Source organism: Ovis aries, chromosome X (genome assembly GCF_016772045.2).
Source record: "Ovis aries strain OAR_USU_Benz2616 breed Rambouillet chromosome X, ARS-UI_Ramb_v3.0, whole genome shotgun sequence".
Taxonomy (NCBI): Eukaryota; Metazoa; Chordata; class Mammalia; order Artiodactyla; family Bovidae; genus Ovis; species Ovis aries.
The window spans coordinates 126,899,937-126,924,086 of NC_056080.1; the positions used below are offsets into that span (position 1 = coordinate 126,899,937).

The 24,150-nt window shown below is 41.1% G+C and overlaps 1 protein-coding gene across 4 annotated transcripts in view; it reads left to right on the forward strand.

Moving 5' to 3' along the window:
- The window catches only part of COL4A6 (collagen type IV alpha 6 chain), a 349,227-nt gene that overhangs the window by 168,140 nt on the left and 156,937 nt on the right, over nucleotides 1-24,150 (forward strand). The window lies entirely within an intron of this gene.

Sequence of the window (24,150 nt, forward strand, 5' to 3'; positions counted from 1 at the left end):
GTGGGGCCCAGAATGGAATGAGGGGTAACCAGGTTTCAGGAGCCAGATTTCCCCAGAGAGAGACAAAAAGAAAGCAAACAAAAGGAAGAGACAGGTCTAAACAGGCACCCCAGACAGGGGCCCTGTGCTGTAAGAACAGAGCCTTAAACTTCACAAAGCTCAGGAAGGGAAGGGAGCCAGGGGTTAAACACAGCCTTTGCAATTCACTTGAAGAATGATTAACTGAACACACATAGAAAAGCCACACATGTTCATATAGAGCAATATTTATTATTCTTAAAACCCACTTAGACACTACATGAATTTAGAAATCTACCTAAACCTGTAGATCCACATAGATATTAATATTGATCCTCAGAAACCCCGAGGGTACACACCCTTAGAAACACAGACTCAAAGAGGCTCAGCAGCACAAAAATACCGGGAGTCCCACCATGCCTAACAGTGGGCTGGTTTTTGAGGCATGCGACAGAGTTTAATGAACTCATAAAATCCAGTACTGGCACCTGGGCCCAAGCCTCCAGTGACTGGCACCAGAGTAAGAAAAATGAACCTCTCTTTGAATTTTACCTACCAAATCAAGTCCAAACCTAGCTCTAGCTCTAAGAGCAGGATGGAAGCCTGTCTCCTCCATCTCACCCTGTGTGAAATGAGGAACCAGGCTTGAAGGCCTCCCAGGTTCCTCAGAGAAAGCAGGACATGCAATGTGGCCCCCTCCTTCCCCACAGGCTCATTTACAGCCTAATGGCAAACAGTGCCCAGACCCACAATTTGACCAGCCCCCACGGGATCTCCCTTATGCCCAGCTATCCCAGAGGAACTTAATATCCTGGGGGTTTGGCACCGGCTCTTCACACAGTTTCCAGAAGTTCCTGCTCCTTGGGGCCCACCCAGCCCAGTGCCCGCTCCCACACCCAGCCAGCCCCAGGGGCCTGGTGGCTCTCCAAGGGGACCTCTGGGGTCGGTTCACAAGGCTGCCTCCGAGGGGAGGAGGCCGGCCTGGCCCGGAGGAGATGGTGTCTCTAGCAGGAGACACAGAATTGCCTCTGCAGCCAGAGAGGGAGGCCCAGGGCAGCCTTGAACCACTGACCCACCACCCTACCGCATTCACGGCCCAAATCCAGTGGCCGCCGGCATTTACCAATGGGAGAATCCAGTTGGGAAGAAGCAAACAGGAAAACAAACACAACCTGGGAACTTTGGACCAGCTTCCAAACTGAAAGTCCTCAAATATCCCTTGTCTGACCCCTTGCAAAAAAAGGCCCTCTCATGAAAAAAATGGAGGACCCTTAGATTCCAGGATGCAGAGCCAGAAGCACCTCAGGAATCCTGCAGTCCAACCATTTAATCTTATGTATGGGGGTCCAGAGTGAGGAAGAGACACAAACTCTAGGGAGTTTTCCTTGATTATGAAGGCCAGGTGTGTGTGTATGTGTGTGTGCGTGTGTGTGTGTGTGTGTGTGTGTGTGTGTGTGAGAGAGAGAGAGAGAGAGAGAGAGAGAGAGAGAGAGAGAGACTATCTGAGCTGCAATCCTGAACCATGGAACTTGTGAGCAGGTATGCCTTCACCCCAGTGACCAGATATTTTTCCCACTGCCCAGGGATCCACAGGTACTCAGGACAGGGGTGGGAAAATTTTCCATCTTGGTAGTACAAGAAATTACAGTGGTTGAGAGCACAGGTTTTAGAGCCAGATCTTTTAAAAGCCCATCTTTTAAGATCTGGCTCTATTATTTACTAGATATGTAAGGTTTACCCTGTGGTTCTCAACCAGGGGCAGTCTTACCAACCAAGGAACATTTGGCCAGGTATGGAAACATCTTGGGTTGCCATAATTGGTGGGGTGCTACTGGCATCTAGTCGATAGAGAACAGAGAAGCTGGTAAACATCCTATGTTGCACAGGACAGTCCCCTACAACATGGAATTATCTGACCCAACATGTCAATAATGTCAAAGTTAAGAAACGCTGGCAAAACCAATACAATATTGTAAAATAAAAAATAATAATAATACTAAATAAAAATTTAAAAAATTTTAAAAAGTTCATAATAACGTGAAAAAAAAAAGAAACCCTGTGTTAGGCAAATAATTATCCTGAGCTTCAGTTTCTTCACCTGTGACCTGGAGTAATAGTGACTATCCCACAAGGTTGTTATAATAATTAAATAGACTAAAATATATAAAAACAATTAGTGTAGTGCCCGACACAAAGTGCTCTACTAATTATTAGCTGTTAGTTCCTCAAACTGTGCCTTAACTCCACCTTCTCTTATAGTTATCGGTGCGTATCTCTATTCTCCTTACAGCATAACTCTCTGAAATTGTTGTTTATACTCAAAATCTCCACTTTTGACATTCTCTCTCAAATCCACTGTAATCAGGCTTCCTTGCCTTTGCTCCTATCTTATAAAGGTCACCAATGACATCCACTTTGTTAATTGCAACACTCATGTCTCAGTCTTTGTCTTACTTGACCTGCCACCAGCATTTGAAATGGCTTTCACCCTTTCTTTCTTGAAAAACTTTCTTTGCTTGGCTTCCAAGATAGCACTCCTTTGATTCTCCACCTACCTCGATGTAGAAAGCTTTGCTCCAAGAGGAAAGGGACTTGGTCTGATTTGTTTTGTTTTGTTGAATGAATGAATTAATGAATACTATTTATTGTAAGGATTAAATGAGATCATGTATATAAACTACTTAGTGCGCATCAAGCATTTAATAAATGGCCCCTGTTACCAGTACTACTGCAATTAGTACCAGTGGTATTTTTGCTATTATTATCATTCTCCCTTCCTGGGCTATGAGCCTTGTGAGCATGGATTAACATTTAGCTTATCTTGATCTTTTCTTATATGGAGCTTTATTCAATAAAGAAGAGTATATATCCAAACTTGGATATCTATATCCAGAGAACAGTTTGCTATGGATGAGAGTAGCTGATGAAGGCATGAGCCTAGAGCAGGGCATTAGAAGAGAAATAGGGTTGAAAGAGCTTGATTGGGGGTGGGGTGGATGGCTAGAGTCTCATAGGCATCCAAAGGGAGTCACACTTAAGCCACGTCTACTCCCCTCTTCATAAATGATGGGATCATAAAAGGTAGGGAGTAGCAGTTCTCATCCATTAATCATCTCAATTCTTTCCCTCCCAGGTATGGGGGAGAAGCAGGACTGTAGCCAAATGTTAGCATGAACAGGGCTTATCTGTTGGGTTTGACAGAGTAAGCAAAATAAATTCACTTGACTCATAGTACTGGTTGAACTTCATTTTCAGTCGTCTTGAACTTTGAGCAACTTTGTACCCTAATCAACTCCCATTAGCATCTGTACAAATTTGCAAGTGGCATTTATATTAGCCTGAAAATTTGTACACTTAGGGATCATCGTTAGGAAAAGTACACAATCCAAATTATATTAGAAAACTTGTGAATACTCAAAACATCTATTAGGTGTTACTGATCATTCTAGTAACATTTGGGCAGCATTTTGAGTGAAAATGAGATAATAACCAAATAGTCTATTTGACCCAAGATTCTTTTTTCCATATAAAATAGAATGTCTAGTTTTTATAATATTCATGCTATTAACTACTGCCAATTGTGGCAGTAAGTAATGGCTAGCTGTTCCTTTCTTTCCTTCACCATCTACTCCAGACAGAATGCCCACACATTGGACCCTAAGAGATACTATTAAATAAAACCCATATGTTTTCAGTTGCTGACCATCCAAAACCTACACTCCTGCTCACTTGCATTATAGCTCATATGCAGTAACCAATGTGCTTTACAGATGGGTCAGCCTATCTGAACTTTTCCGGATGGGACCTGCCCAGGTGCAGAGAAAAGTTGTAACCTGGTTTACATCAACTGACCAAAGATTTTTTTTTAATCCACGAAACCCAAACCTTTGATTCAAAAGGAATTATATTAATACAACTTTATTTTCAAATCAGCATTTATTTTCTTTGAGTTTGAACTTGCCATCAACTCAAAGATCTTCTAAAAATTAACTGTTTGAAAATTTTCTAAACTTTTTTGAACAGTCTTGTTTTTTAAGGGTTCCTATAGGCACTTAATAAATACACAAGTGACATAAAAGCCACCATGATTTTCCAACTGACTGGGCTGTTGGCGACTTTCAGAAGTTCTACTATTATTTGTCAAAGATCCTCCAATATCCATCTGGGTCCACAGATAGCCAGGCTCTTGAAAGAAGTGTTGATAGAGCCCATGGGGTTGGGGGGGTTGTGATTCACTCTGGAAAGATGACCCAGCTGCCCCAAGTCCCCTGAGTCTCCTATAGATGCCAAATGAGCTCCTAGCCTAGTAATCCCATCTGTGATCTAAATGTATCCAGAAACCACCCATTCATCTCCTCATCTTGACTAATGTGCTCACAGAGACATATTTTTCCTAAGATATAGGAATTGCTATCAGAGCTATCAGAGAAAATGATTGTCATCTTTTTAATCATTGTCATCACAAAAATAACATGTAACAATGAGATAATAGTAGTTATTACCATTTAAAACATGTTTACTCTGTGCCAGGCATTGTGCTGGGTATTTTATATATGTCACCTCATTTAATATTTTCAATGAGTTATAAATATCATGGATGGTTGCCCAACCATCACCACTCTAATTCCATTTACATTTCATCACCCTGTCTCAGTTAATTTTCACAGTAGCCTTGGGGAGTAGGTATTTCTTTTAAACCCCATTTTGCAGATAGGGAAACAAAGATTTAGAGAGGTTAAGTTTTTTGCCAAGTTCCCACAGCATGTGAGTAGTGGAGCTGAGAGTCAAAGGCTAATCTCTCTGGACCACAAACCCGTACCTCTTTCTATCCCGTTGCTGGTCCTTTATTTGTACCATAGTGCATTATAGGCTCCACTAACAGGGACACCAAAGGGAAAAATTGTAACTTTCTTATTTCTCTCTTCCACTTCTTGCCCTCCTCTCCTTTATCTCTCATGGGATTGATGGCTTTGGTATCCCTAGCAACCACCTTCCTCCCCCCACACTGCCTTCATATACATCCGAATATACAACACACAGTTCCCCTGTCAAAATCTCTTCTCAACTAGTGATCTGAATTTGCACTGAAGGTCTTAAAGACTTATAAAACCAACTTGTTTTACCCTCTTACTCCCACCTTCCCCACGCCATACAACATGTAGGATCTTAGTTCCCCAAACAAGAATGGAACCCATGCCTCCTGCTTTGGAAGCACAGAGTCTTAACCACTGGACCTCCAGAGAAGTCCCTGTTATACTCTCTTAGGCCTACTTTGTTTAACAGGATTTCCCAGGTGTCTCAATGGTAAATAATCAGCCTGCCAAATCAAGAGACTCAAGAGACGTGGGTTAAATCCCTGAGTTAAGAAGATCCCTTGGAAGAGGAAATGCTACCTATTCTACTATTCTTGCCTGGAAAATCCTACAGACAGAAGAGCTTGGCAGGCTACAGTCCATGGGGTGACAAAGAGTTTGACATGACTGAATGATTGAGCACACAAACACAAGCCATCATTTAGGACAGTGATATGAACATAACTTTTGGCATCAAGCTTAGATTTTAAGTTCTGGTTTCCCCATGCTAAATATGTTACTCTGGGCAGTTCACCCCTGTGAGCCCCAGTTTCCTCAGCTATAAAATGCAAATAATAATAGTACACTCAGGACTTCCCTGGCAGTCCAGTGGTTAAGACCTCCAATGCAGGAAGCATGGGTTTGATCCCTGGTCAGGGAGCTAAGATCCAACCTGCTATGTGGCATGGACAAAAATAATAATAATAGTAGTACACACATCACAGGACTATACAAGCTGAATGACATATACATGCCAAATGTACAATGCAATGCCTTGAAACAGTGCATGCATGCTAAGTCGCTTCAGGAGTATCTGACTCTTTGAGACCTTATGGGCTGTAGTCCGCCAGGCTCCTCTGTCCATGGGTTTCTCCAGGCAAGAATACTGGAGTGAGTCGCCATGCCTTCCTCCAGGGGATCTTCCGTACCCAGGGATCGAACCCATGTCTCTTATGTTTCCAGCGTAAGAGAACCTGGCAGCCAGGTTCTTTACCACTCACGCCACCTGGGAAGCCCTTGAAATGAAGTACATACTCAGTAAATGGTGGTAGTTATTTTGGTGACTTCAGCAAATGGGTAGAATAGGGAATTATAGAGTACCTGTCAAGATATATGGCCTGGAATCTCTTTAATCTCTTTTTTTAAAGCATTTATTATGCAAGGAAATGAATGATAGTTTGCCAGGCAATATACCAATCAAGTTAAATAGTTCCTGCAAATTCTTGCCAGTTTAATCAACTAAAAGCATAAAGATCCCCTTTAGCATTAAATCTCTGCTTTCCTCACAACAGTCATAGCATTTCCGTCTTTAAGAAACTACACTGATTCCCTATTGTCATCAAAAAGCAAAACTTGACTTGAAGATATTGAGCATAGCCAGGAGTGGTACAGTGTCTGGTTGGGTCCAACATGCCTGAGAGATCAAGTAGTCCTGGCAGACCCCACGTGGTGGGATAGAGGTCAAAGGCCCAAATACAGTTGAGAGTATAACCTATGGGCTATTTTAGAATTAGTAGGTTAAGATGAGAATCTGGAATATACATTTTAAGCCAGGTTAGCAGGTTAGGGTTTAGGTCACTCCCAACATACAATCCAAACAGGAGCTGGGTGAGCAGTCAGCAGAGATCCAAACAGCAGGATGCCCTGACACAATCTAAGATAAATGCTGAGACCCGAGCTTGACTCATGATCATGTTAGCCACTGTTTATATACCATATAACAGGCACTGTGCTATGGGTTTTACTGTGCATTCATTATCTCATTCAATTCTTACAACCATCTTATAAGGGTAAGTAGCATTATCTTCCCTGTTTTAAAAATTAAGGAAACCAAGGATCATAGCACTGAAAAGTGGTGAAGCCAGGAGTGAATCCTATATCTGTCCAACATACTTGCCCTCAATCACTGTGTTATATTAATGCCTCCCAAAATGTCAGAGTACTGATGGTAACCACAGGCCACACACCTGGAGACTTTATTGTTGTTGTTCAGTTCACTAAATTGTGTCCAACTCTGCAACCCCATAGACTGCAGCACACCAGCTTCCCTGTCCTTCACCATCTCCCAGAATTTGCTCAAATCCATGTCCAACATTTTAAGAATGTCAGTGATGCCATCCAACCATCTCATCCTCTGTTGTCCCCTTCTGCTGCCCTAAATCCTTCCCAGCATCAGGGTCTTTCCCAATGAGTTGGCTCTTCCCATCAGGTGGATAAGTAGTGGAGATTCAGCTTCTGCATCAGTCCTTCTGATGAATATTCAGGGTTGATTTCTTTTAGGATTCACAGGTTTGATCTCTTTGCAGTCCAAGGGACTCTCAAGAGTCTTCTCCGGCACCACATTTTGAAAGTATCAATTATTCAGCATTCAGCCTTATTTATGGTCCAACTCTCACATCCATACATGACTACTGGAAAAACCATAGCTTTGACCATACAGACCTTTGTTGGCAAAGTGATGTCTCTGTTTAATACATTGACTAGGTTTGTCATAATTTTGCTTTCATGGAGCAAGCATCTTTAATTTCAGGAGATGGCAAGAATGAATGTCGACATTTTAGAATCAGTGAACTAAAATGGACCAGAATGGGTGAATTTAATTCAGATGACCATTATTTCTACTACTGTGGTCAAAAATCCCTTAGAAGAAATGGAGTAGCCCTCATAGTCAACAAAAGGGTCTGAAATGCAGTACTTGAGTGCAGTCTCAAAACCTACAAAATGACCTTATTTCATTTTCAAAGCAAACCATTCAAAATCACAGTAATCCAAGTCTATGCCCCAACCACTAATGCTGAAGAAGCTGAAGTTGAACAGTTCTATGAAGACCTACAAGACCTTCTAGAACTAACACCAAAAAGAATGTACTTTTCATCATAGGGGATTGGAATACAAAAGTAGGAAATCAAGAGATACCTGGAGTAACAGGAAAGTTTGGCCGTAGAGTACAAAATTAAGCAGGGTAAAGGCTAACAGAGTTTGCCAAGATAAGACACTGGTCATAACAAACACCCTCTTACAACATGAGATGACGCTACACATGGACATCAACTGAAATCAGATTAATTATATTCTTTGCAGCTGAAGATGGAGAAGCTCTATACAGTCAGCAAAAATAAGACCTGGAGCTGACCATGGCTCTGATCATCAGCTCCTTATTGCAAAATTCAGGCTGAAATTGGAAAAAGTAGGGAAACCACTAAGTCATTGAGATATGACTTAAATAAAATCCCTTATGATTATACAGTGGAGATGGAAACTTAGGCACAAGGATTAAATGATCCCAACAGCAAAGCTGATTTTCTGCTTAGCCAGAGAATTACTGAAGTGAAGGGTCATGGTTTTTCCTACTTTTTGATGGGAGTAGTATGCTGAGAGTCTGAGGTGGGGCTGAGAATATCAGAAAAGGGCTATGGCAGGGTCCGGGTTGAACCGAGGTGGGTTACTGAAATGACTTTTCCAGGCTTTTGCTTTATTTGCTGCTGTACACAAGTTCACTTTGTCTTATAGATGTGCCCTGGAAATGTTGTCTTGATTGCCTCATATATTTTAATTTTCAGTGGTCACAAATAGAATAATAGCTCCGATCACTCTACGTTAAATTTCTTATCTGTTTCCCTTGATCTATAAACAAAATACAACAAGCAGGAGAAGATGCTTGGATGGAGTTTGGGTGCTCAGAAATAGCTTCAGCAGGAAAGAGCTGAAGAGAGTGGGAAATGCCTCTATTGAAAGCATTTATTGGAGCCTCTATTGGAAAGCACCTTGGTCTTCTTGGAAGTGGAGGTAGGCTGTGAGCTACCTCTGAATGTTTTCTCCCCTCTAGTGGTCAATGGAAGGAGGAAAGAATGGTGGTATAAGCGGTGCCCACTTTTTACTGTAAATGCAATCCTGGAAATAACATCCAAAGAAGATTGCTTCCTTAAGAACAGTGTTATCGACACTAGAGGGGAAGGAGAGGGTGGGATGAATTGACAGAGTAACCTTGAAACATATACACTACCATTTGTAAAACAGATAGCTAGTGGGAAGTTGCTGTTTAGCACAGGGAGTTCAACCTGATGCTCTGTGTCAACCTAGAAGGGTAAGATGAAGTGGAAGGTGGGACAGAGGTTCAGTAGGGAGGGGATATATGTATACTTAAGGCTGGTTCACATTATTGTATGGCAGAAAGCAACATAACATTGTAAAGCAATTATCCTCCAATCAAAAATAAAATTTAAAAAAGAACAATGTTATCATTGGAGCTATATTTCAAACCAAGGACACTTTATACAATAAATTTAAAATATGACCAACGATTTGCATATTAGCACAGATACACTCAAAATAAGACTATGATGATTCTAAATAATAAAATTAATGTGTGCACCTTATAATGGACACAGATACAGTCTACATAATTGTTATAAAAGGGAGCCATGCTGCATGCTGTATCACCTTTTTCATCTAATTATAAAATGCACCTAAAATAAACAATACAATATACATTGACTAAACATTTTATTAACAGTTTTTTCACCTTCTTAGACGTTAACTTGAAAGTGCTTTCCAAAGTAATCTTAAGTTCTCTCCACAGAGCCATTTATCAAACGAAGTTCCACAATCACCAGGATACTGTTCAAACAATTTCCAAATGTGTCTCTAAAATTAATACTGCCAGTTACCCTTCCCAATTAATCCTCTCTGCATTTTGGCAATGTGTATCAATAGCCTTAAAAATGTTCACAGCCTCTGACACAGTAATTCCACTCTTATAAGGCAAAGCAGTGCAGAAAGATTTATGAATGAAGATATTCATTAGAGCCCTGTTTAACAGTAAAAAGTGGAAAAGCCTAAATTTCATACAATAGGGGAATGGTTAAGTAAAGAAATACGGTATATCCCTTGCAGTGGAGTATTGTACAGTCATTGATATGATGTTTCTTTGAAGAAGGTTTAATGACTTGGAAAAATGCTTATGATATAACATTAAGTGGGAATTATGGGAAATGAGCATTTATACAGTATGATCACAAGTTTGTAATGATAATAATTATAATATATACCCAACTGTGAAAAAAAATACTGAAAGAACATATACAAAAAGTTAGCCGTGGTTATCATCAGGAAGTAGAATTGTGAGGGAAATTTTGGACAGGCAGAGAAACAAGAGCCCATCAGAAAGACTGAGAAAGTATTCCTAAATATGATGCTAATGAGATCTGAAGGAATGAGGTGATGAATGAGTAGCAAAGCCCAATATACAATGTATGTTTTATTGTTTTCTTGGGAAGAGGCCTGGGTCTATTCTGTGAATCAGAGGGCAGACTCAAGTAGGATGATCAATCATCCTGGTTAATCCAAGAATAAGGGGTTTCCCAAGAGTGGGAGTTGAAGCATTAAACCAGGATATTTCTGTGCTCAATGGGATGCATTAGTCACCCCAGACTCAAGCCAGCCGAGACTGGGAGATGGGTCGTGTCATGACCAAAGTCACACAGGAAGCAGAGCACTGGGCTGGAAATTCAAAGGGCTTAATTCTCCTTGCTATTCTGATGCCTCTTGGCAAGGTATTTAATTTCAGTCTTAGTTAAGGCTATAAACACTTGCCTTTGTTTACTTGTTCCACAGACTAAATTCAATTATTCTCAAATACAAGGGATTGTCAGTAACAATAAACATGTAGTAGGCACACACTATATCACTTTGAGGCACCAAGATTAGGGGAGTATTAATGATTCCCAACATATAGAATTTTGAAGTCTGATAAGTGAAAGTGAAATCGCTCAGTCATGTCCGACTCTTTGCGACCCCATGGACTATGGCCTACTAGGCTCCTCTGTCCATGGGATTCTCCAGGCAATAATACTGGAGTGGGTTACCATTTCCTTCTCCAGGGGATCTTCCAGACCCAGGGATCAAACCCAGGTCTCCCGCATTGGAGGCAGACGCTTTAACCTCTGAGCCACCAGGGAAGCACACGTGAAGTCCGATATTATATTTCTAAATAAATTAATACAATGTTTATTTTCTAGTAAACACTCATTAAACATTTTCTCTGATGATACTGTGTGACTGATTATATGTTTCAATTTGAAAAGACAGATATGGGAATCTCCTGAAAGCAACTCTATGAGATAGTACTATAGTCCTGCCATTTTACAGATGAGAAAATTGTGGCTCATAGAGGTTAGTTGCCTTGCCTAAGTGTGTACAGTCAGTAAGTGACAGGACTCAAAGCACTGCACTCAATATGCCAGCAATTTGGAAAACTCAGTAGTGGCCACAGGACTGCAAAAGGTCAGTTTTCATTCCAATCCCAAAGAAAGGCAAGGACAAAGAATGTTCACACTACTGCACAATTGCACTCATCTCACACGCTAGCAAAGCAATGCTCAAAATTCTCCAAGACAGGCTTCAACAGTACCTGAACCATGAAATTCCAGATGTTCAAGCTGGATTTAGAAAAGGCAGAGGAAGCAGAGATCAAATTGCCAACATTCGTTGGATCATTGAAAAAGCATGAGAGTTCCAGAAAAACATCTACTTCTGCTTTATTGACTATGTCAATGCCTTTGACTGTGTAGATCACAACAAACTGGAAAATTCTTCAAGAGATGGGAATACCAGACCACCTGACCTGCCTCGTGAGAAATCTGTATGCAGGTCAAGAAGCAACAGTTAGAACTGGACATGAACAGATTGGTTTCAAATCAGAAAAGGAGTACGTCAAGGCTGTGTATTGTCACCCTTCTTATTTAACTTACATGCAGCATTTATCATGTGAAATGCTGGGCTGGATGAAGCACAAGCTGGAATCAAGATTGCCAGAAGAAATGTCAATAACCTCAGATATGCAGATGACACCAGTCTTATGGCAGAAAGTGAAGAAGAACTAAAGAGCCTCTTGATGAAAATGAAAGAGGAGACTGAAAAAGTTGGCTTAAAACTCAACATTCAAAACTAAGATCATGGCATCCTGTCCCATCACTTCATGGAAAATAGATGGGGAAACAATAGAAACAGTGACAGGCTTTATTTTGGGGGGCTCCACAATCACTGCAGATGGTGACTGCAGCCATGAAATTAAAAGACACTTGCTTCTTGGAAGTAAAGCTGTGACCAACCTAGACAGTATATTAAAAAGCAGAGACATTACTTTGCCGACCAAGTCATCTAGTCAAAGTTATGGTTTTTCCAGTAGTTGTGTATGGACGTGAGAGTTGGACCATAAAGAAAATTTAGTGCTAAAGAATTGATGCTTTTGAACTGTGGTGTTGGAGGAGACTCTTGAGAGTCCCTTGGACTGCAAGGAGATCCAACCAGTCTATCCCAAAGGAAATCAATCCTGAATATTCATTGAAAGGACTGATGCTGAAGCTGAAACTCCAATACTTTGGCCACCTGAGGTGAAGAACTGACTCACTGGAAAAGACCCTGATGCTGGGAAAGATTGAAGGTGGGAGGAGAAGGGGATGACAGAGGATGAGATGGTTGGATGGTATCACCGACTCAATGGGCATGAGTTTGAGCAAGCTCTGAGAGCTGGTGATGGACAGGGAAGCCTGGCATGCTACAGTCCATGGGATTGCAAAGAGTCGGACACTACTGAGCAGCTGAACTGAACTGAACTGAAAGTGGTAGGACCATTTGTCCCCTGGTCCAGCACTCTTTGCTCTTCCCTGATAGCTCAGTTGGTAAAGATTCTGTCTGCAATGCAAGAGACCCCGGTTTGATTCCTGGGTCAGGAAGATCCGCTGGAGAAGGGATGAGCTACCCACTCCAGTATTCTTGGGCTTCCCTTGTAGCTCAGCTGGTAAAGAATCCTCCTGCAACGCAGGAGACCTGGGTTCGATCCTTGGGTTGGGAGGATCCCCTGCAGAAGTGAAAGGCTACCCAATCCAGTATTCTGGCCTAGAGAATTCCATGGACTGTATAGTCCATTGGGTCACAAAGAGTCAGACACGACTGAGCAACTTTCACTTTCTTTTCTTTCCAGCACTCTTTGGGCTTCCCAGATGGCTCAATAGTAAAGAATGCGGGTTCGATCCCTGGGTCAGGAAGATCCCCTGGTGTAGGAAATGGCAACCCACTCTAGTATTCTTGCATGGGAAATTCCATGGACACAGGAGCCTGGCAGGCTACAGTCCATGGGGTTGTGAAGAGTCGGACACAGCTGAGTGACTGAGCACCAGCATTCTTTTCCACTTGCATTAAACTGCCACCCAGTGAAAAGCTTTTTGGTCTTTTTTGAGAACACTGACAACAGTTTTTTTTGTTTTGTTTTGTTTTGTTTTGTTTTGTTTTACTGTAGACAACGTTCCTACCTACATCTTCAGTTTAGTCAAAGTCTACTCTTAGACCAAATAGAGGCCACCAGGGAACATTCTATGGGATATTTGTTTGCAAGCCTCAGAGAACTTCAGGATTCTTTAGAAGGGCTGTAAATTACAAGGCCTGCAGGAGACTTCTCACAGGGTAAGGATGAAAGTCAGTAGTATTATAGTAAATGTTTAACCACTGGCTCTGAGAGAAGGGGTAGAGGGACCCTGATTTGTAGCATGTGCAGACATCACATCATAAATATTTCCACCAGGGTTGATTTAAAACTACCCCTGTGATTGGCTTCTGTGAACCAGTGCTAGCCAGTATGAAGTAGTGCAGGCCAGTTCCAACACATTACTAGAAGCAAAATATAACTTTGAATTGGTAGCTTTCCTGAGCTTATATAAATCCAGTGAGAATTCAAGTATGGGCATTATTCAAAGAGCTTGGTTTTAGTATGTGAAAAAGGGAGAAGAAAGGGAATACAAGGTAATGGGTTATGATACTCCAGCTAGTGGGATAATTTAAAGGATGGTCCAGGGGAACAGAGAAGCTTCTGGTTACTTCCTGCAGGTACAGATCTGGCCACTCATGAAACCTCTCAGTAAAGCCAAGCACCTAAGGATGAAAGAATTTGTCAAGCTTTTCATTTTCCCACCAGCTTTCTAGTTTGAACATTTTCAAACCTTCATTAAAGTTACAAGACTAGAACAATGAGCGCCCTTATAGCCTTCACCTAGATTTACCTATTCTTCATATTTTCCCACATCTACTTTATTTTGTGTGTATGTTATTTGCTCAGTTGTGTCCTACTTTTTGCAACCCCATGGACTGTAACCTGCCAGGCTCCTCAGTCCATGACAAGATTCTCCAGGCAAGAATATTGGAGTGGATTGCTATTTCCTTCTCCAGCGCATCTTCCCAACCCAGGGTCTCCTGCATTGCAGGCAGACTCGTTACTGTCTGAGCCACCAGGGAAAGGCTTATGAACTATTTGAGAGGTATTTGTAGATATCTTGACTCTTTACCCCTGAAACACTTGAGTAAGAGTCTCCTAAAAACAAGGGCACTATCCTATGTAACTACAGTAACTCGGCAAATACAACACTGATACAACAGACAGGTATAAAGTCTATAGGGCTTCCCAAGTGGCACTAGGGGTAAAGAACCCACCTTCCAATGCAGGAGACATGAGTGATGTGGGTTCAGTCCCTGGGTCAGGAAGATCCCCTGGAGGAGGGCTTGGTAACTCACTCCATGTTCTTGCCTTGGAAATCCCATGGACAGAGGAGCCTGGAGGGCTATAGTCCATAGAGTTGCAAAAGAGTCAAGACACGATTGAAGCAACTTAGCGCACACACAGCCATAAAGTTTATTTTCACACTTCCCCTATTGTCTCAATAATGTCCTTATAGTTTTTTTGATGCAATAAAATATTACGAATTGCATTTAGTTTTCAGTATCTTGTATCTCCTTTAATCTGGAATCCCACACCACACTGTTTTCCTTTGGTCTTTTATGACATCAGCAATTTTTTTTAAGAGTCCAGGCCAGATGTTTTGTGGAATGTCTCTCAGTTTGCTTTCTCTGATTATTTCTCGGGCTTCCCTGGTGGCTCAGATGGTAAGGAATCTGTCTGCAATGTGGGAGACCCGGGTTCGATCCCTGGGTTGGGAAGATCCCCTGGAGAAGGAAATGGCAACCCACTCCAATATTCTTTCCTGGAGAATCCCCATGGACACAGGAGCTTGACAGGCTACAGTCCATGGGGTCACAAAGAGTCGGACATGACTGAGCAACTAATGAATACATTAAGCTTAAATTTTTTTGTTTTCCATAATGTTATATCCTTTTTAGTGCCTCAAAACAAAGGAACGTGTCATTTTGGCCATTACTGATAATGTTAAACTCAATCATTTTGCTAGGGTGGTATCCAACTGGTGGTATCAGTCCAATTTCTCCATTGCCCTGGTATTAGTCAAGTTTTGAGTTTGTGTGAATATTCTGTTCAAGGATAAGCTTCTTTATGCCACAAGTATAAATTACCTTATTACTGAAGGTATAAATTACATAGTTCACTGCAGAACCACGGGTTGAAAAGGCATTTTCCCTAATTAAAAGGAAAAATAGAAGATGAGATTTATTTTTTTTTAAATGGCACTAAACCTCTTAGCCAAATTCATGAGCTATTCACATGATGAGGGATCTTATCTAAATAAGGGGTTCCTTATCTAAATTTTGAACTGCTGGCAGAGGCTTAGGTTCCAATTTATACATATATGTGTTCCTAGAATGTAGTCTAGTGCCTAGGCAACCATAGGTGCTCGGGGAAAGTTTATGGAATAAATATCTCTCCACTGTACTGTCTCCATGAACAAGAAATTAATCACACTAAGCAAAAAATTGTACCTTATTTTTTCAACTGGCAGCAGCTGGAATTGATTTGGCTACTTAAGCACCACTCTTCTCATGGGAAATGACAGAGCTTTCAGTTTCATCCAGGTATTTGACCTTACTCAGGCACTATTCAAGACTCTGGTTATTCTAAAAATCTTAGCTTCTCTATATTAAAGTCAAAAACTGCTCTAAATAAATCAAGGATCAGCCCTGTATTTGTTAGGATTAGACTTGGCTGCAAATGACAGAAAACCCACAATAACAGTGGGTTAAACAATACAGTCATTTATTTCTCTCTGATGTAAAAGTCCATAGTTCTGGCCAAGATGGAGTAACAGGGACTGGATTTACCCTCCTGCCTGAAACAAGTGAAAAACCAGACAAAATGAAAACAATAGTCTTCAGACATCGGACACCAGGCAACAAAGAACAGCGATTTCTGAGAGACAGGAAACAAACAAGGTGAGCCCTATGATTCCCCCAGCTTACTGCCTGGAGAGAGTTTCCAGGCAGCAGTACAGGGAGAAGGAACCCAGGCAGGGCCAGGTGGATGGGGATATGGAGCTGGGAATTGGAAAAACTAGGGCAGCTAGAATTTGCAAGACAAGACACCAGAGAAGAGAAAACTGTATACAAAGAGAACTTTGGAGACTTGCAGAGTTCCCCCTGATTCATCAGCTGAATTCTGATCAACACATGTATATGAGGCTAGGAAAAGAATCACCCAAAAGGATCAGAAGAAGCAATCCTCAGATACCATTTACACAGGACTATAAATAGTGCCCGTTCCTTCCAGCCAGAATGGAAAATCTCATAATTCAGAGCTTCAGAGTTCTCAAAAGGGTCTTGCCTCAATAATGGTGCCAAGTTAGCCCTAGACTCAAGGCTGCTCTAGAACTGCCTAATGAAGTTTTAAAAAGAGCCTTGAAAGAATCAAACTGTTTCCAAGTAATTTAACTGTGTTCCAGAACAAAGCCCAAGACTATTTATAGAAGTACAAAATATCCAGCAAGATAAAAGTCACATCTGACATCCAATCAAAAACTTCTAGGTATCCAAAAGAAGGAAAATATAACCCATAATAAGGAGAGAAATAAATTAATCAAAACTGACTCAGAAATAACACAGATAATGGGACTGGTATACAAATCCTTTTAAACAGTTATTGTGACAACTTTCCATATGTTCAAGAAGCTAGATGAAGAACTGAACATGTTAAATAAAGACATGGGAGACATTTAAAAGACCAGAACAGAACTTCAAATGCAATGTCTGAGATGATATAAAAGTCCATAGTTGAGGGCTTATATGGGATCTCCATAATCCCAAGGGACCCAGGTTCCTTCTGTGTTGGTCTTCTCCCATTCTCAACGTATGGTTTCAAATTTATAATCCAAAATGGCTACTCTAGCTCCAGCCATCATCTGCATTCCAACCAGTGGGTTTGCAGAGTAGGGGAAAATAGTATGCCCCTTAGACACTTAGAAATTACATGACATCACTTTCCCTTATATCCAGTTGGTCAGAACCGAGTATCAGAAAGTGAGACTCAAGTAAGTCTCATTTGAGACTCTGCAAGTGAGATCAGGAATTATAGTTTTTATTCTGGGTGACTATGTGTCCAGTTAAAATGTCAGAGTTTTACCACTTAGTAAAGAATGGGAGAACCAAAAATAGGGGGACAACTAGCCACCACTTTTCAAGTTCAGACTCCTATAAATGCAGGAGAGGTCCTGATCCAGTTTTAAGAACATTATGATTCCTGGCTTAAAAAAAATCCAAATAAAACAGCACCTCAAAAATTAACAATCTAATTAATTTGGTTTGAGGTTGTTTGACTTTCAGCCCCCATACCTCCATACAATTTTGAGCTTATCTCAAACAAACTGCCAGAGTTGTTCCATTTCCCCAATCAGTGACACCAAGCTAGAGATGGAGTTTAACATTTTGTTTGACTTATGCCAGCATTTGTCCTGGCAGAGAAAGCAGGGTCATTCAATGTGTTTATGCCCTAGTCCTGAAACAGCTCACTTTCTTTCTTTCCTAATAAAATCACTAACACCTGTAGCTGAAATTAACTTTCACAAGGGCATCCATATTGCTCGCCCCAGAACCCCAGGGCCTTGAGCCTTCTTCTGATGGAGAAAGTTTTAGCACACGATATTTACAATCTATCTTCCACAAGAGATGGTAGGTGGACATGCAATTGATCTGTTTTTGTCAGACAAGAAACTATTGCTGAAAAATGGCAATTCTTTCAAGGTACCATATAAACCAAATGTATATCTGGTTCACTGAGTCTTCCCACAAAACATTTTGCACTAGCTCTGTATGCTTTCTTGAGCAACACAGATGAAAAAATCTGCAAGATGTCAGGCTGGGTGCTATCCAGTTGGTAATGTTTAAAACCTTCTACTCAGACATTGCAGTGTAATATTTCCACTTTCTCCCCATTTGAGCTCTCTCCTCTTATAATCACACCACTGCTCTATTATTAGCATCATTATTATTTACACTAAACAATAGTGATTTTTGAAGTATAACATGCATAGGGTTTGCATATAGCAAACTAACAGCCCAAAGAAATGCTTTGGTGGAAGGGGTTGAGATGGAACTTACAGTGCTGATTTGGACTTCAGATTGTGACCCTCAGGGGAAGACTGTTTCCTTGTTACAGAACCAAATTTGGGTCCACTCTCCTGTGTGCAGTAAAGCCTAATCTACTGTTACCACATTGTGGTGACAGCAAGTACAGCATTTATTGCAGGGCATCAAGCAAGAAGAATGGGCAGCTCATGCTTAAAAGACCCAAATTCCCCGAGGGCTTTCAGGAAAGGGTTGTAAAAGGCAGTGTGAGTGAGGGGGCTTCAGGTATGTGATCAGCTTGTGTGCAATTCTCAGGTAGGTTGGCATCAAGGTGAAATTTTGTGCATCATCAATCTTCTGGTTTCAACCAGTCTGGAGTCTATGTGCTTGTGGTCAGCAATTTTCTTCTGGTGGGGATCTGCTTCCTGTAAAACAACTTAGGAATGTGTATCAGACCTTTATCTATATCTTTCAGGGAACTGAGAGTTCAGTGATTCTTCTATGTGGCGGATTTATAGTCTAAATTGTTACCAGTTTCCTGGCTCAACAAGTATTCTTTGTTTATACATCTTCACATTACCTAATCATTAACTCTTGAGCCAGCCTTTTGAGACTCAAGGGAGGCCTGGGAGACTAAAGCAAAAGCCTTTTACTTCAAAGGACAGAGATACTGGGGCTTGTACATGTTTCAATACCCCCTTTTCTTTGATATTCCTGAATCTTGAGGAGAACAAGTTTGGGACAAGAAAGAGAATACAATTTTGGACAGAGACATTAATCATAAACTCAGTAGAGGAACTCAGCTTTAGGGAAACTTGGTTGAAATCTCCACTCCTGTTTCAACCTTCCCCAAATCTTTGGGAGAATGGGGCAACAACCACTTTGGCTACTCCTGGACTGTCTCACTGTGAACCTGTCCACAAGAGGTCACAATGGAGTATATTCAGTAAACACAGTCCTGCTGCACCCTATCTAACTTGGTTTCCCATTGGGCATCCACTAGACCCAGAGCATACCATTTGAGTCACCTGGGAAAGAGCTGATGGTTTCTGACTTAAAAAAATGTTTTTTGTCAGGTACAATTTTGTTTTCAGTAAGACCTTCATATTTGAATAAAATGAAGGGTAGAGATGGAGAGTTAATGTAAAGGGGATAACTCATGAGACTGGGTGTGTGTTTTCACCCCATAAGAAATGGATACTAACAGGTTAAGCTGTTTTCCAGGTGAAGGTGAAAAGGAAACCTTTGTTAGGCTTGGAGGTGTATTTGAAGCTTGATGTTTTATGAGCTCTGAAAACTGGAACTTTGTTCCACTTATTCTAACTAAGCCCTCATTGACTGTACTATCAAAATATTGGGGTGAATACTTTAACTGTTGATGATTATTAGCACTGTATAAATTGCAAACATTTGCTAGCTGAGTACCTGTTTTTCTGACCCCTCTGTTTTATTGATTTGGAAAACATTGTTTGAACAGGTTAGCTCCAGATCTGTGAAGTGTTTTGGATCCAAATAGTGAATTGCCCAAATGAGGCAAATCAAAGAGGTTTTTTGTGGTCTTTGAAAAAAAGAAACTTGTTGAGAGTTTCACCCAATAATATACAAAAGGACAATTCAGCGCTAGGTCTTTCTTTTCAGTGGATTAAACCTAAAGCACAAGAGCTCTCTCCTCTACCATTCAGGCAGGGCAATAGAGTAGTATTAGCAAATCAATAAATATAACACTAAACCTACTGAATGTGTTACAATTCTGTCTGTATTTTGGGCTTCTTCATCTTGTTCACATTTCTCAAGTGTGGCCCTTCTTCAGAGGTTGTCTTATATAACCAGAATATCTTTTCAAACAGTAAATTAGTACCCAACAATCTTCCTCCCCCAGCACCCTCTATTGAAGGGGCTCTACCTTCCTCCCCTCTTTTTTCTTGAGAGCCCATATCTAATACATTCTTGTCACTTTTATGCCCTTATCATGGCAGATTTTAAAGGCTTTTTAAAGTGCTCCAGTTATAAAGCACTGTGTCCTGCCATTACCTGTAAACAAGGATGTCAGATCTAAGAATTGTCAGTTACAGCTACTGAAGAGAATAAGAATGAAAGACTTACACCCTCAAAAGAGAGCCTCATTTGAGGCTCACTTTCCCCCAAAACTTCAGAGAGCTACCCTATGGACAAAAGAGATTGTTCATCTTAAGGTAAAGACACCCCAGTGCAAACATTCTCTTTGAACCAACAGGTAGCAAGTGTTACTGAACACCTATTCTGTGTACTAGACAGACATTTCTCCAAAGAAGATATACAGATGGCTAACAAACACATGAAAAGATGCTTGACATTGCTCATTATTAGAGAAATGCAAATCAAAACCACAATGAGATATCACCTCACACTGGTCAAAATGGCCCTAATCAAAAAGTCCACAAACAATAAATGCTGGAGAGGGTGTGCAGAAAAGGGAACCCTCTGGCACTGTTGGTGGGAATGTAAATTGATACAGCCACTATGGAAGATGGTATGGAGATTCCTTAAAAAACTAGGAATAAAACCACCAGATGACCCAGCAATCCCACTCCTAGGCATATACCCTGAGAGAACCAAAATTGAAAGGGACACATGTATCCCATTGTTCACTGCAGCACTATTTACAATAGCTAGAACATGGAAGCAACCTAGATGTCCATCAACAGATAAAGAAATTGTGGTAGATATACACAATGGAATATTACTCAGTCATAAAAAGGAATGCATTTGAGTCAGTTCTAATGAGGTGGATGAACCTTGAGCCTATTATACAGAGTGAAGTGAGTCAGAAAAAGAAAGATAAATACTATATTCTTTTCTAACACATATATACAGAATTTAGAAAAATGGTACTGAAGAATTTATTTGCAGGGCAGCAATGGAGAAACAGACATAGAGAATAGACTTATGGACATGTGGAGAGGGGAGGAGAGGGTGAGATGTATGGAAAGAGTAACATGGAAACTTACATTACCATATGTAAAATAGGTAGCCAACAGGAATTTGCTGTATGGCTCAGGAAACTCAAACAGGGGCTCCGAATCAACCTAGAGGGGTGGGATGGGGAGGGAGATGGGAGGGAGTTCCAAGAGGGAGGGGATATATGTATACCTATGGCTGATTCATGTTGAGGTTTGACAGAAAACAGCAAAATTCTGTAAAGCAATTATCCTTCAATAAAAAATAAATAATTTTTTAGTGGTTAAAAAATTAAAGTGATATCTTTCAGTGATGTGGCTCCCAATTATTATATAAACAAAGAAAATGAGGATTTGTGAACCAGAATCCAAGTCCATGCTGAGTTAAATTGGTTTCCTAGATGGATGCCAATTTCATATATTATTTATTGGAGTCAAGGCACATCCTTCCCTTCTCAGGGAACCTGGCAGGGGTTGGCAATCCTAGTGTGCCCAACTGTGCCAGGACAGAGAGCTAAATAGAGGGTGTGGTACTAGGTTTCTTTAAAGCACAGGTCTGGAAAATAGTATTCGTTGCTTTGCGTCTCATAATTGGACTGGCACAAATAGAGAAGAAAATTGTCAAAAAGGATGGTTGTTTTTCTTGGATGAAATCAATTCTCAAAAAAAAAAATCACAAGGAAGAGATTTCCTCACTTGCAGTTAACATACTCATGCATTACTGCAAAGAGATCTAAATGGGAAAAACCCTCTGTTTTGGAGACATAGCCTGGGAAGCATCATTGATGGCGTTGCCTGTGGTTTCCTGGAGCATTTGCTTCCTGTTTAGTTTCTGGGACTTTGGCTGGGGAACTTTCCAAGGTGAAGGTTACATTTTGGTCTTGAACTTCAAAGCTCCACTCATTTGAACCCCCAGAGTTGATTTCCTTCCGAAGACATATGTGGTTTCCTTTGAGTTGCTGACTTTGATATTTCAATTCCAGTGTTCCCACTCTGCTAGTTCTCCTTGGATTGTGGATAAAAGCCCCTCTTCTCCTACTTGCCTTATCTCTTCTGAGCAGTGGTCCTAACTTTTCAAAGATTAAGCAATTTACCCCAGACTTCTTGGATAGAAAGTAGCAAGATCCAGGAGTAAAATCTAGGCAATATGACCTTAGAATTTAGGAGCTTAACCCCTACAGTCTATTGCTCAGGGATTTCAAAATCAAGAGGAAGCACCTCATGCCTGGTAGAGTTAAGGGTGAGTTTGCAGAGCAAACAGCCATGGGCCTTGAGGGATAGATTTTAATAGAAACGAAGTAGTGAAATAATATCAGTGTACCACACAGGTAGAAAAGCACATGGTAAAATATGAGCCAGAGTAGGGTAGTTTGGCTAAAATATGGGGTCATTTGATGGGGGAATTGGAAGATAATTCCTTAAGCAGAATTGGGATTATGTTATGGAGAACCTGTTTTGACAGGATAAATTTATGCTTATTTCAGTAAGCAACTGAGGGTTATTTCCTTCTTCCTCTTTTCCTTCCTTGCTTCCAAAGTACTATCTCTTACAGTTCAGTTCAGTTCAGTCGCTCAGTCGTGTCCGAGTCTGTGCAACCAAATGGACTGAAGCATGCCAGGCCTCCTTGTCCATAACCAACTCCGAGAGTTTACTCAAACTCACGCCCATTGACTCGGTGATGCCATCCAACCATCTCATCCTCTGTCATCCCCTTCTCCTCCCGCCTTCACTCTTTCCCAGCATCAGGGTCTTTTCCAATGAGTCAGTTCTTTGCATCAGGTGGCCAAAGTATTGGAGTTTCAGCTTCAGCATCAGTCCTTCCAGTGAATATTCAGGATTGACTTCCTTTAGGATGGATTGGTTGGATCTCCTTGCAGTCCAAGGGACTCTCAAGGGTCTTCTCCAACACCACAGTTCAAAAGCATCAGTTCTTCAGTGCTCAGCTTTCTTGATACCCCAACTCTCACAACTATATATGACTAGTAGAAAAAACCACAGCCTTGACTAGACAGACCTTTGTTGGCAAAGTAATGTCTCTGCTTTTCAATATGCTGTCTAGTTTGGTCACAACTTTTCTTCCTAGGAACAAGCATCTTTCAATTTCAGGGCTGCAGTCACCACCTGCGGTGATTTTAGAACCCCCCAAAATAAAGTCTGTCACTGTTTCCATTGCTTCCCCATCTATTTTCCATGAAGTGATGAGACAGGATGCCATGATCCTAGTTTTCTGAATGTTGAGTTTTAAGCCAAATTTTCACTCTCCTCTTTCACTTTCATTAGTTCAGTTCAGTTCAGTCGCTCAGTCATGTCCAACTCTTTGTGACCCCATGAATCGCAGCACGCCAGGCCTCCCTGTCCATCACCAACTCCCAGAGTTCATTCAGATTCATGTCCATCGAGTCAGTGATGCCATCCAGCCATCTCATCCTCTGTCGTCCCCTTCTCCTTCTGCCCCCAATCCCTCCCAACATCAAAGTCTTTTCCAATGAGTCAACTCTTCTCATGAGGTGGCCAAAGTACGGGAGTTTCAGCTTTAGCATCACTCCTTCCAAAGATATCCCAGGGCTGATCTCCTTCAGAATGGACTGGTTGGATCTCCTTGCAGTCCAAGGGACTCTCAAGAGTCTTCTCCAACACCACAGTTCAAAAGCATCAATGCTTCGGTGCTCAGCCTTCTTCTAAGTCCAACTCTCACATCCATACATGACTACTGGAAAAACCATAGCCTTGACTAGATGGACCTTAGTCGGCAAAGTAATGTCTTTGCTTTTGAATATGCTATCTAGGTTGGTCATAACTTTTCTTCCAAGGAGTAAGCGTCTTTTAATTTCATG